This window comes from Thermobia domestica, chromosome 1 (assembly GCF_964235325.1).
Source record: "Thermobia domestica chromosome 1, izTheDome1.hap1.1, whole genome shotgun sequence".
In the NCBI taxonomy this organism is placed as follows: domain Eukaryota; kingdom Metazoa; phylum Arthropoda; class Insecta; order Zygentoma; family Lepismatidae; genus Thermobia; species Thermobia domestica.
Window position 1 is genome coordinate 125,810,393 of NC_137454.1, and position 10,731 is coordinate 125,821,123.

Genomic DNA, 10,731 nt, shown 5'->3' on the forward strand with positions numbered 1-10,731 from the left:
AATTCGTTGATCTAATCCCAATTTTTCTGCTCCTACTGTTTAGCGGGAAATCGGATTCAAAATGGGCGAGTCTAGGTTGATATCAAGCTAGAACCTCCCATTCTTTTACGGTTAGAATGGTTCGATCGAAAAAATTCTAACTCCAGAATTATGGGCTATTTATGGGCTAATTAGTTGCTCTAATCTCAATTTTTGGGCTCCTACTGTTTAGCGGGAAATCGGATTCAAAGTGGGCGAGTCCAGCTTGATATCAAGCTAGAACCTCCCATTCGGTTACGGTTAGAATGGTTCGATCGAAAAAATTCTAACGCCAGAATTATGGGCTATTTATGGGCTAATTAGTTGCTCTAATCCCAATTTTTGGGCTCCTACTGTTTAGCGGGAAATCGGATTCAAAGTGGGCGAGTCCAGCTTGATATCAAGCTAGAACACCCCATATGATTAGAATGGTCCGATCGAAAAAATTCAAACGCCAGAATTATGGGCTATCTATGAACTAATTAGTTGCTCTAATCCCAATTTTTGGGCTCCTACTGTTTAGCGGGAAATCGGATTCAAAATGGGCGAGTCCAGCTTGATATCAAGCTAGAACCCCCCATATGGTTAGAATGGTCCGATCGAAAAAATTCAAACGCCAGAATTATGGTCTATTTATGGGCTAATTAGTTGCTCTAATCCCAATTTTTGGGCTCCTACTGTTTAGCGGGAAATCGGATTCAAAATAGGCGAGTCTAGTTTCATATGAAGCTAGAACCTCCCATACGGTTACGGTTAGAATGGTCCGATCGAAAAAATTCAAACGCCAAAATTATGAGCTATTTATGGACTACTTATTTACTTTAATCCCAATTTTTGGGCTCCTATTAATTAGTAGGAAATCGGATTTAAAATGGGCAAGTCTAACTTGATATCAAGCTAAAAGACCCAATTTGGTTACGGTTAAAATTGTCCGATCGAAAAAAATTCAAAGCCAGAATTGTGGGCTAGTTATGGGCTAATTAGTTGCTCTAATCCCAATTTTTGGACTCCTACTGTTTAGCGGGAAATCGGATTCAAAATGGGCGAGTCTAGCTTGATATCAAGCTAGAACCTCCCATTCGGTTACGGTTAGAATGGTCCGATCCAAAAAAATTCAAACGCCAGAATTATTTTCTATTTATGGGGTAATTAGTTGCTCTAATCCCAATTTTTGGGCTCCTACTGTTTACCGGCAAATCGGATTCAAAATAGGCGAGTCTAGTTTGATATGAAGCTAGAACCTCCCATACGGTTACGGTTAGAATGGTCCGATCGAAGAAATTCAAACGCCAGAATTATGGGCTATTTATGGACTACTTATTTACTTTAATCCCAATTTTTGGGCTCCTATTGTTTAGTAGGAAATCGGATTTAAAATGGGCAATTCTAACTTGATATCAAGCTAAAAGACTCAATATGGTTACGGTTAAAATGGTCCGATCGAAAAAATTCAAACTCCAGAATTATGGGCTAATTAGTTGCTCTAATCCCAATTTTTGGACTCCTACTGTTTAGCGGGAAATCGGATACAAAATGGGCGAGTCTAGCTTGATACCAAACTAGAACCCCGCATACGGTTAAAATGATCCGATCGAAAAAATTCAAACGCCAGAATTATGAGCTATTTATGGGCTAATTAGTTGCTTTAATCCCAATTTTTGGGCTCCTACTGTTTAGCGGGAAATCAGATTCAAAATGGGCAAGTCTAGCTTGATATCAAGCTAGAACCTCGCATTCGGTTACGGTTAGAATGGTCCGATCGAAAAAATTCAAACGCCAGAATTATGAGCTATTTATGGGCTAATTAGTTGCTTTAATCCCAATTTTTGGGCTTCTACTGTTTAGCAGGAAATCGGATTCAAAATGGCGAGTCTAACTTGATATCAAGCCAGAACCCCCATGTAGTTAGGGTTAGAATGGTCCGATCGAAAAAATTCAAACGCCAGAATTATGGGTTAATGTGTTGCTGTTATTCTATTTCTTGGATCCTAATGTTTAGCGGGAATTGGCAAACAAAACAGGCGAGTCTAGCTTGACATCAAGCTAGAACCTCCGATTCGGTAACAATGGTCCGATCCAAAAAAACTCAAACGCCGGTATTATGGGCTATTTTTGGGTTAATTGGTGCTCTAATTCCGAGTTTGGGGCTGCTACCGTTTAGCAGGAGTTCTTCATCAAATTGTGGGATTTGGCGTAACTTCTAGCTATAAACCTAGTGCTATAAATAATCAAATAATTAAAATGCCGGAATTATGGTTTATTTGTTTTCTAATTAGTTCCTCTAATGTCGATTTTAGTTCTTCTATCGTTCGCAAGAAATCTCATGCAAGATTGGTATTGATTTCTAGATAACGTGGGATGATAGTTGCAAAGTTGCAGTGAGAAAACGTCGATATCTATTAACTGAAAATTGATTTTTTTGCATTCTTCGCGAATGCAAATATATATCTCTACTAGTAAATTTATGAAATGTCTTTTCACGTTTATATGTTCAGTATGTCTGGAAGCAAGTAGTGTATATATAGAATTTATATGGTGAAATATCATATTGTTTTTTAAATATTTTTTTTAGTTTATAGGAAATGCCTCTTCATCGTTGCTGGGGCCCGCAATGGCACAGCGGTAGATATGCCGATAAAACCCAAGTACATGGTGTTTGTCAACCACAAAGATCAATTGGCGTGATCTGGGATCGAACCAGGAATCACACGCACAAGAGGCAAACGCTCTACCACTGTGCCACTGACTGCGGCCCCCAGCAACGGCAAAGAGGCTTTTCCTTAGAAAAAAAAATTGATTTAATAAATAATGATATTTCACTATATAAATTCTATATATACACTATTTACTTAAAAACATAATGAACATACACACGTGAAAAAAGAATTCATGGATTTACTTGTAGAGATATAGATTTACATTTGCGGAAAGTGCAAATAAATCAATTTTCAGTTAATAAACATCGATGTTTTCTCACTGCAACTTTGAAAGTATCATCCCAACTTATCTAAAAATCAATACCAATCTTGCTTGAGATTTCTTGCTAACGATAGAAGAAAAAACTCGACATTAGAGCAACAATTTAGAATACAAATAACCCATAATTCCGACGTTTTATTTCTTTTGATCGGAGTGTTATAGCCCTAGGTTTATAGCAAGAAGTTAAGCTAAATCTCACAATTTGATAAGGAATCCCTGCTAAAACGTAGCAGCCCTAAACTCGGAATTACAGCATCAATTAGAACATAAATAGCCCATATCTCTGATGTTTGATTTTCTTCGATTCGAGATGTCTAACCTTATGGAGAGTTTTTACTTGATGTCAAGCTAGACTCGCAGAATTTGATTCCGATTTTGCACTAAAAGGTAGGAGCCCAAAAATTGGGATTAGAGCAACTAATTAGCCCATACATAGTCCATAATTCTAGCGTTTGAATTCTTTCGATTGGACCATTTTAACCGTATGGGGAGTTCTAGCTTGATATCAAGCTGCACTCGACCATTTTGAATCCGATTTCCCGCTAAACAGTAGGAGCCCAAAAATTGGGATTAGAGCAATTAATTAGCCCATAAATAGAGCATAATTATGGCACTTGAACGTTTTCGATCGGACCATTCTAACCGTAACCATATGAGGGATTCTAGCTTGATATCAAGTTAGACTCGCCCATTTTGAATCCGATTTCACGTTAAACAGTAGGAGCCCAAAAATTGAGATTAGAGCAACTATTTAGCCCATAAATAGTTCATAATTCAGGCGTTTGAATTTTTTCGATCGGACGATTTTAACCATATGGAGGGTTCTAGCTTGATATCAAGCTGCACTCGCCCATTTTGAATCCAATTTCCCGATAAAACAGTAGGAGCCAAAAATTGGGATCAGAACAACTAATTAGCCCATAAATAGCCGATAATTCTGCCGTTTGAATTTATTCGATTGGACCATTTTAGCCGTATTGGGGATTCTAGCTTGATATCAAGTTGGACTCGCCCACTTTGAATCCGATTTCCCGCTAAAAAGTAGGAGCCCAAAAATTGGGATTAGAGCAACTAATTAGCCCATAAATAGCCCATAATTGTGGCGTTTGAATTTTTTCGATCGGACCATTCTAACAATATGGGGGGTTCTAGCTTGATATCAAGCTGGACTCGCCCACTTTGAATCCGATTTCCCGCTAAACAGTAGGAGCCCAAAAATTGGGATTAGAGCAACTAATTAGCCCATAAATAGCCCATAATTCTGGCGTTTGAATTTTTTCGATCGGACCATTCTAACTATATGGGGGGTTCTAGCTTGATATCAAGCTGGACTCGCCCACTTTGAATCCGATTTCCCGCTAAACAGTAGGAGCCCAAAAATTGGGATTAGAGCAACTAATTAGCCCATAAATAGCCCATAATTCTGGCGTTTGAATTTTTTCGATCGGATCATTCTAACCATATGGGGGGTTCTAGCTTGATATCAAGCTGGACTCGCCCACTTTGAATCCGATTTCCCGCTAAACAGTAGGAGCCCAAAAATTGGGATTAGAGCAACTAATTAGCCCATAAATAGCCCATAATTCTGGCGTTTGAATTTTTTCGATCGGACCATTCTAACCATATGGGGGGTTCTAGCTTGATATCAAGCTGGACTCGCCCACTTTGAATCCGATTTCCCGCTAAACAGTAGGAGCCCAAAAATTGGGATTAAAGCAACTAATTAGCCCATAAATAGCCCATAATTCTGGCGTTTGAATTTTTTCGATCGGACCATTCTAACTATATGGGGGGTTCTAGCCTGATATCAAGCTGGACTCGCCCACTTTGAATCCGATTTCCCGCTAAACAGTAGGAGCCCAAAAATTGGGATTAGAGCAACTAATTAGCCCATAAATAGCCCATAATTCTGGCGTTTGAATTTTTTCGATCGGACCATTCTAACCATATGGGGGGTTCTAGCTTGATATCAAGCTGGACTCGCCCACTTTGAATCCGATTTCCCGCTAAACAGTAGGAGCCCAAAAATTGGGATTAGAGCAACTAATTAGCCCATAAATAGCCCATAATTCTGGCGTTTGAATTTTTTCGATCGGACCATTCTAACCATATGGGGGGTTCTAGCGTGATATCAAGCTGGACTCGCCCACTTTGAATCCGATTTCCCGCTAAACAGTAGGAGCCCAAAAATTGGGATTAGAGCAACTAATTAGCCCATAAATAGCCCATAATTCTGGCGTTTGAATTTTTTCGATCGGACCATTCTAACTATATGGGGGGTTCTAGCTTGATATCAAGCTGGACTCGCCCACTTTGAATCCGATTTCCCGCTAAACAGTAGGAGCCCAAAAATTGGGATTAGAGCAACTAATTAGCCCATAAATAGCCCATAATTCTGAGATATGTTCCGGTCGTTTTGGTGTTGGTGGTTGGTCCAACTTGACACGCGTGCGAAAAACATTATCAGAACGTTTGTGCCAGGAGTGGTGAGTGGAGGCAGAATATGCCGTTGGTTCATGAAATTTCTTGCGGAAAGGGTTGTTGCTGATATATCTAGTGGGGCTAATAAATTATGTCTTTCACCGTCAAGGTAAAGCTATCACTGCCGATCGTCACAGAGCTGAACTTCGTGAAACATCAGAAAACTTGTCCGCAGTCATCCAGCAATGTTCAACAGACATGGTATTCTTACGTTGCATTATATACAGGGTGTGGCACGTAAAACCGGCCCGTAAAGTGAACACATAAAATGAAATGTAATGTATTGAATATGATTAACTACAACACATAAATTAAATGTAATGTATTGAATATGACTACTCACCTTCACAGCAGCCTTCACAGCAGGTGCTGAAAGTGTCCTCCACCCACTTCAACACACATGTGAGCACGATTGAGGAGATTCATATATACCCTTGTCAGTTCTTGTGTTGTAATGCTATTGGTGACATTCTGGATCCTGATCTTGAGTTCTTCAATTGTGTGTGGATTTGTTTCGTATACTCTTCCCTTTAACCGTCCCCATAAGTAAAAGTCACACGTGGACAAGTCTGGTGACCGAGGAGGCCACAAGCCTTTGCTGATTGTCCTCTCTGGTGTAAACATCTCATGCACAAGGGACAATGGTGCAGCTGATGTGTGGCATGTTGCACCGTCCTGTTAAAAGTAACATAACTGACGCTCCTCTTCGGTCAAGTGTGTATAAAACTCCTCCAGGATTCCCATATACACGTCACTGTTCACTGTCGTCTCAAAGAATATGGGCCCAATAACGCGTGTGGCGGAAATGGCACACCAAACACCAATCTTCTCATCATGCAAGGGTACCTGGTGGATTGCGTGTGGATTTTCTGTCGACCAATACCGGTTGTTTTGGGAATTTACGTACCCAGACAGGTGGAACCACGCCTCGTCACTCATGATGAGCATTAGTGGATCCAAGAAACCACTGGCAACATTGCTTAACAGCCATGAACAGAAATGCACTCTCTTCTGCAGGTCAGGCTCCTTCAGTTCTTGCACAACACTTATCCGGTACGGTTTTAACTTCAGTCGCCTTAAAACACGTCTGCAACTTCTCTCACTCGCATGAACCTGTTGACTCAATCTCCTGGTTGACTTTCGAGGACTTCTTGTCATTATCTCCTCCACCTGCATCTTTAATTCAGGTGTGCAGACAGATGGTCGTCTGTTCCTGGGAGCATTTTGAACCGATCCTGTACGCCGCCATTTTTCAATCAATTCCTGAATGGTGCTTTTTGCTGGCACAGAACGTCCTGGAAATTTATCCCGAAACAAATTCTTTGTTTCCACAAAAGATCCGGTGAGAATGAACCCTTCAACAATGGCAACACGCTCGGGTATCGAATACGGCATTATCACACACTGACACTCACCTGGCTTAACACAACGAGGCCTTTTTCTCAACTGGTTTCGACAAGTTTCACTGGCTGCGACTGCACGTGACTGCTGCAGGTCACGTAAGTTGACCCGACCTCGACACGCCATCTCTTGGTAGGAAGGTAGATTATTTAAGTGTTGCCAAAAACACAATATACCAGAATATTACGACGGGCTGGTTTTACGTGCCGCACCCTGTACGTACCTATATGTCACACAAAGGAGGATACATTCATAAACCTGTCCTCACCTACCATGTTCTTCTGACCTCTCCTACCGACTTATCACTTCTTCCAGAATCTTTATCTCATCTTGATATTTGAACAACTCCCTTGACGACCGGGCTGTTCAACGTGTGTTTAAGGAGTTGTTCTGATCACAGACTCCAGACTTCTTTTGTCATGGAATCCAATCGTTGGCTGAGCGATCACAAAAGAATTTGGCTGCAACCACAGTCTACTTTGACTATTCAGATAAACTTCTTTTTCATTTTAGAGTGACACATGTCACACGGACATTTCAATCGCAGCAATCCAATATTAGTTACTGAACTTGATGTTTTTATTTCTAGCTGATACTTTCTTCTTATCTTGACTCTTCTGCCTTTCGGAGAACGAATGTAAAGACAAATGCACCATTGCATTAAATAAAGGAACATTATTTTTGGACCCTAAAGGATATAAGATATTAAAGCAAGAGACGCATCCAATTTAGCACTCACTCGCTTCGTAATTCGGTATTCCATTCCAGTGACCTATTATTTTGCATATATTTTCCTAATCTGTCTTGCCCCACGAGGTGGATATATTACAGAATACTGTTTAACTATTTTGTAAAATCACTATCTCTGGAACAGATACAGCTATTCCAGTTAAATTTTTCTTTAATATAATCGCATTCAGGATTTCTTTCAGAAAAAAACTTTCTGGGGGAGGGGTGATATTTCGGATTATGATCGGAATTTCTCAGAGGCGCATTTACAAAGGCCTGTAGGACTTGAGATCCTTTCTCCCACGAAAAATCTTAAACCGAACTTTTTTTTAAAACTCCATATATGATACATAACGTTATAATAAAACCAGGTTTATTGTTATTTTGGAATTAGCTCCCATTTCCAAAACAAAATATTGTGTTACCGTTTTAAAATAATGAAGTTGACCGGAAAGTTTTATTCTGCGGATACTCCATAAAATAAAACAAGATAAAATATTATAACATGTTTTTACTGTTTTGCTTCACCCAAAGGGGGCGATAAACATGCGCACATGTTCAAGTGATCACTAAATAAATTTGTGAGGAGAAGAATAAACTTCAATATAATGCAAACGCATCTAAACTAAGTCTAAAACGCTCTTTAAAAAGAAATAACTCGGGATTTCTCTAAATGAATAGCAGGCATCAAAGAAATTTTAGTGTGTACTAGACCTAATATCTAAGCTTTTCAAAGTAGTGCTTTCTTACAATAATTCGAGTTAGCATGGTCAGATACAAAAACTATTTGCACCTTATTGCATGTAGAATCTATGCGATTATCTATATTTTATTGCGAATGTCTGATCGTATTACATTTATTTCTTTCAGTTTAACATTCCACGATTATGTCGAGAGACGATGATTAAAACAAATGAATGATGATGGAAGAATTGGTGGAATGAGAAAGTGGAAGGAAACGGGAGCACCCTAAGAAAACCCACGGATACAATGTTGTCCACTACAAACTTACTTGGCAGAGTATCAAACCAGGGCCACCACTGAGCCACCGTCCCCCCTCGTATTAAATTTAATATCTGACGACTTATATACTAAAGAGTTGAATGTAATAAAAATATAATTATTTTATAATACATACTACTTACATAAATTATTATTATTTTATAATACTTATAATACATATCAAATCATGTAATAACTCTTGTAAAGGCATTCCTTATTTAAACCAAAGAGAATCCTTCTTTGTCTTCTGGATGAATATCACTCCAGAACATGAACTAAAACTTCTTCACTTAGAACATCTTCTCCTTGAATAGAAATCATCAAACAGTGGTTCAATGATGTGTCTCCAAGTTGATTTCTTAGTGTTATCATTATTCGATCCATTGTGCTAGATCTTTCAACGGTAGCCATTGATACAGGCGCAGTTAATATGCTCACACATGCACTTTTTAATACATCATAGTCCAGAGTCGAACTCGGAATACATTTTATGGTGAAACACTGTTATTTACAATTTATGTTAAGAATTTGAAAGATTTTTACATCCGTTCGTAAATGATTATCCATGTCATGAATAAACTGGTAAAGATTACTGACTGACTCTTCTTTCAGCTGAATAGAATCAAAAGTTTAAACAAGGAACATGAGATTACATCTACTACGTGTCTGTTAAATCTTCTGTCTAACTCAGTTATTACTGTGTTGGTAAATTTTAGGGTATTTCAAAATATTTTTCTTCTTCTACACAGTATTCGTTTACTACAACAATCTTAGATACTTTATTTTTAATGTCTTTGTAAGTTTCAGTAAGAGAACTTGTTCTTTTCTTTTTGTTATTTTTTGATCTTCAGAAACCGATTTCAAATATGAGATTGTAATTGATTTTTTTAAAAAGAAAAGTTTAACTTTCCACATTTATACTTCAAGGCTAATAAAAATAGTGATAATGAAAGCTGAAGGAAGGAGGGGGAGAACCTCGAGTAAATGCACATGGTGTTTGTCCATCACAAAGCCATTTGGCGGAACCAGGAACTCCACGGGCTCAGAAGTTAGCTCTACTGTATATCACTCTAAAATTATCTGTGCAGTGTGATCTTTTACCTAAAATTAATTCAAGAACTTCGCCAGCCAATAAAGCTAGATCTGCGTCATCCTAATGTAGATCATCACAAGTCATCATTATTGACCCTATCACTTCTTCATAACTAAGGCCCGGGAGTTTATGTTATAACATATTTATTTTACATGGAAATCGGATAATGGGGTGTGAGATTTATCACGTATCAGCCGAAAACCAGCTGAAATAAGCAAAGTTGATAGCACATATTTTGACATATTTTTCACATTTTCCAATTTGGAAACATTTTTTCACTTTTCTAATGATAAGACATACAGTCGTTCACATTAATATTCGATTTTTATTAGGAATTACGAAAAAAACAAATCGGATTTGGATAATAAACAGTCAAGTAAACATAATTTGTAAGGCAAAAGATACGTGAATACATATTGAACTCTGAAAGAAAGAAATGTGACACAAAATGCTAATCAGTGCTTGGTAACAAGTTGTGAAACATAAGGGACCAAAAATACCTCCCATTAATATTCGGTTTCGATAACACCAACGGTGTTTACTCGTTTCTGTACTATGTAGATAACATGGTATGGTGATAAGACATGTACTGCAGATGACAGCAGAAGAGAGGTCATGGCAGAGGTTCATAAGCAGCACTGAACGTTGTGAATCAAACAGCTTACATGGACTGTGACGAATATGGGTAGAAAAGGTAAAAATTCAAATCTCGAACAGTTGCAATTGGTAATTTGTCATCATGCGAAAGAGCGTAAATACACTAAAATTGCTGAAATATTAGACATCCCCAAGAGTACTGTTGGACACATTGTCAGGATGTATAAAAATGAAAATTGAATAGAATCCATACCACAAATTGGACAGCCCAGGAAATTGTTCAGATAGTGACGAATGTGCTATTCTTCGCAAAATTAGGAACAACCCCAGACTAAGTGCAGTGAGTGTTGCGGCATCCCTAAACTCCGAGTTAGGCAAAAACGTTATCGCAGAAACAGTCCGCAGAGTGTAGAAATATTCCGTGTTTCATG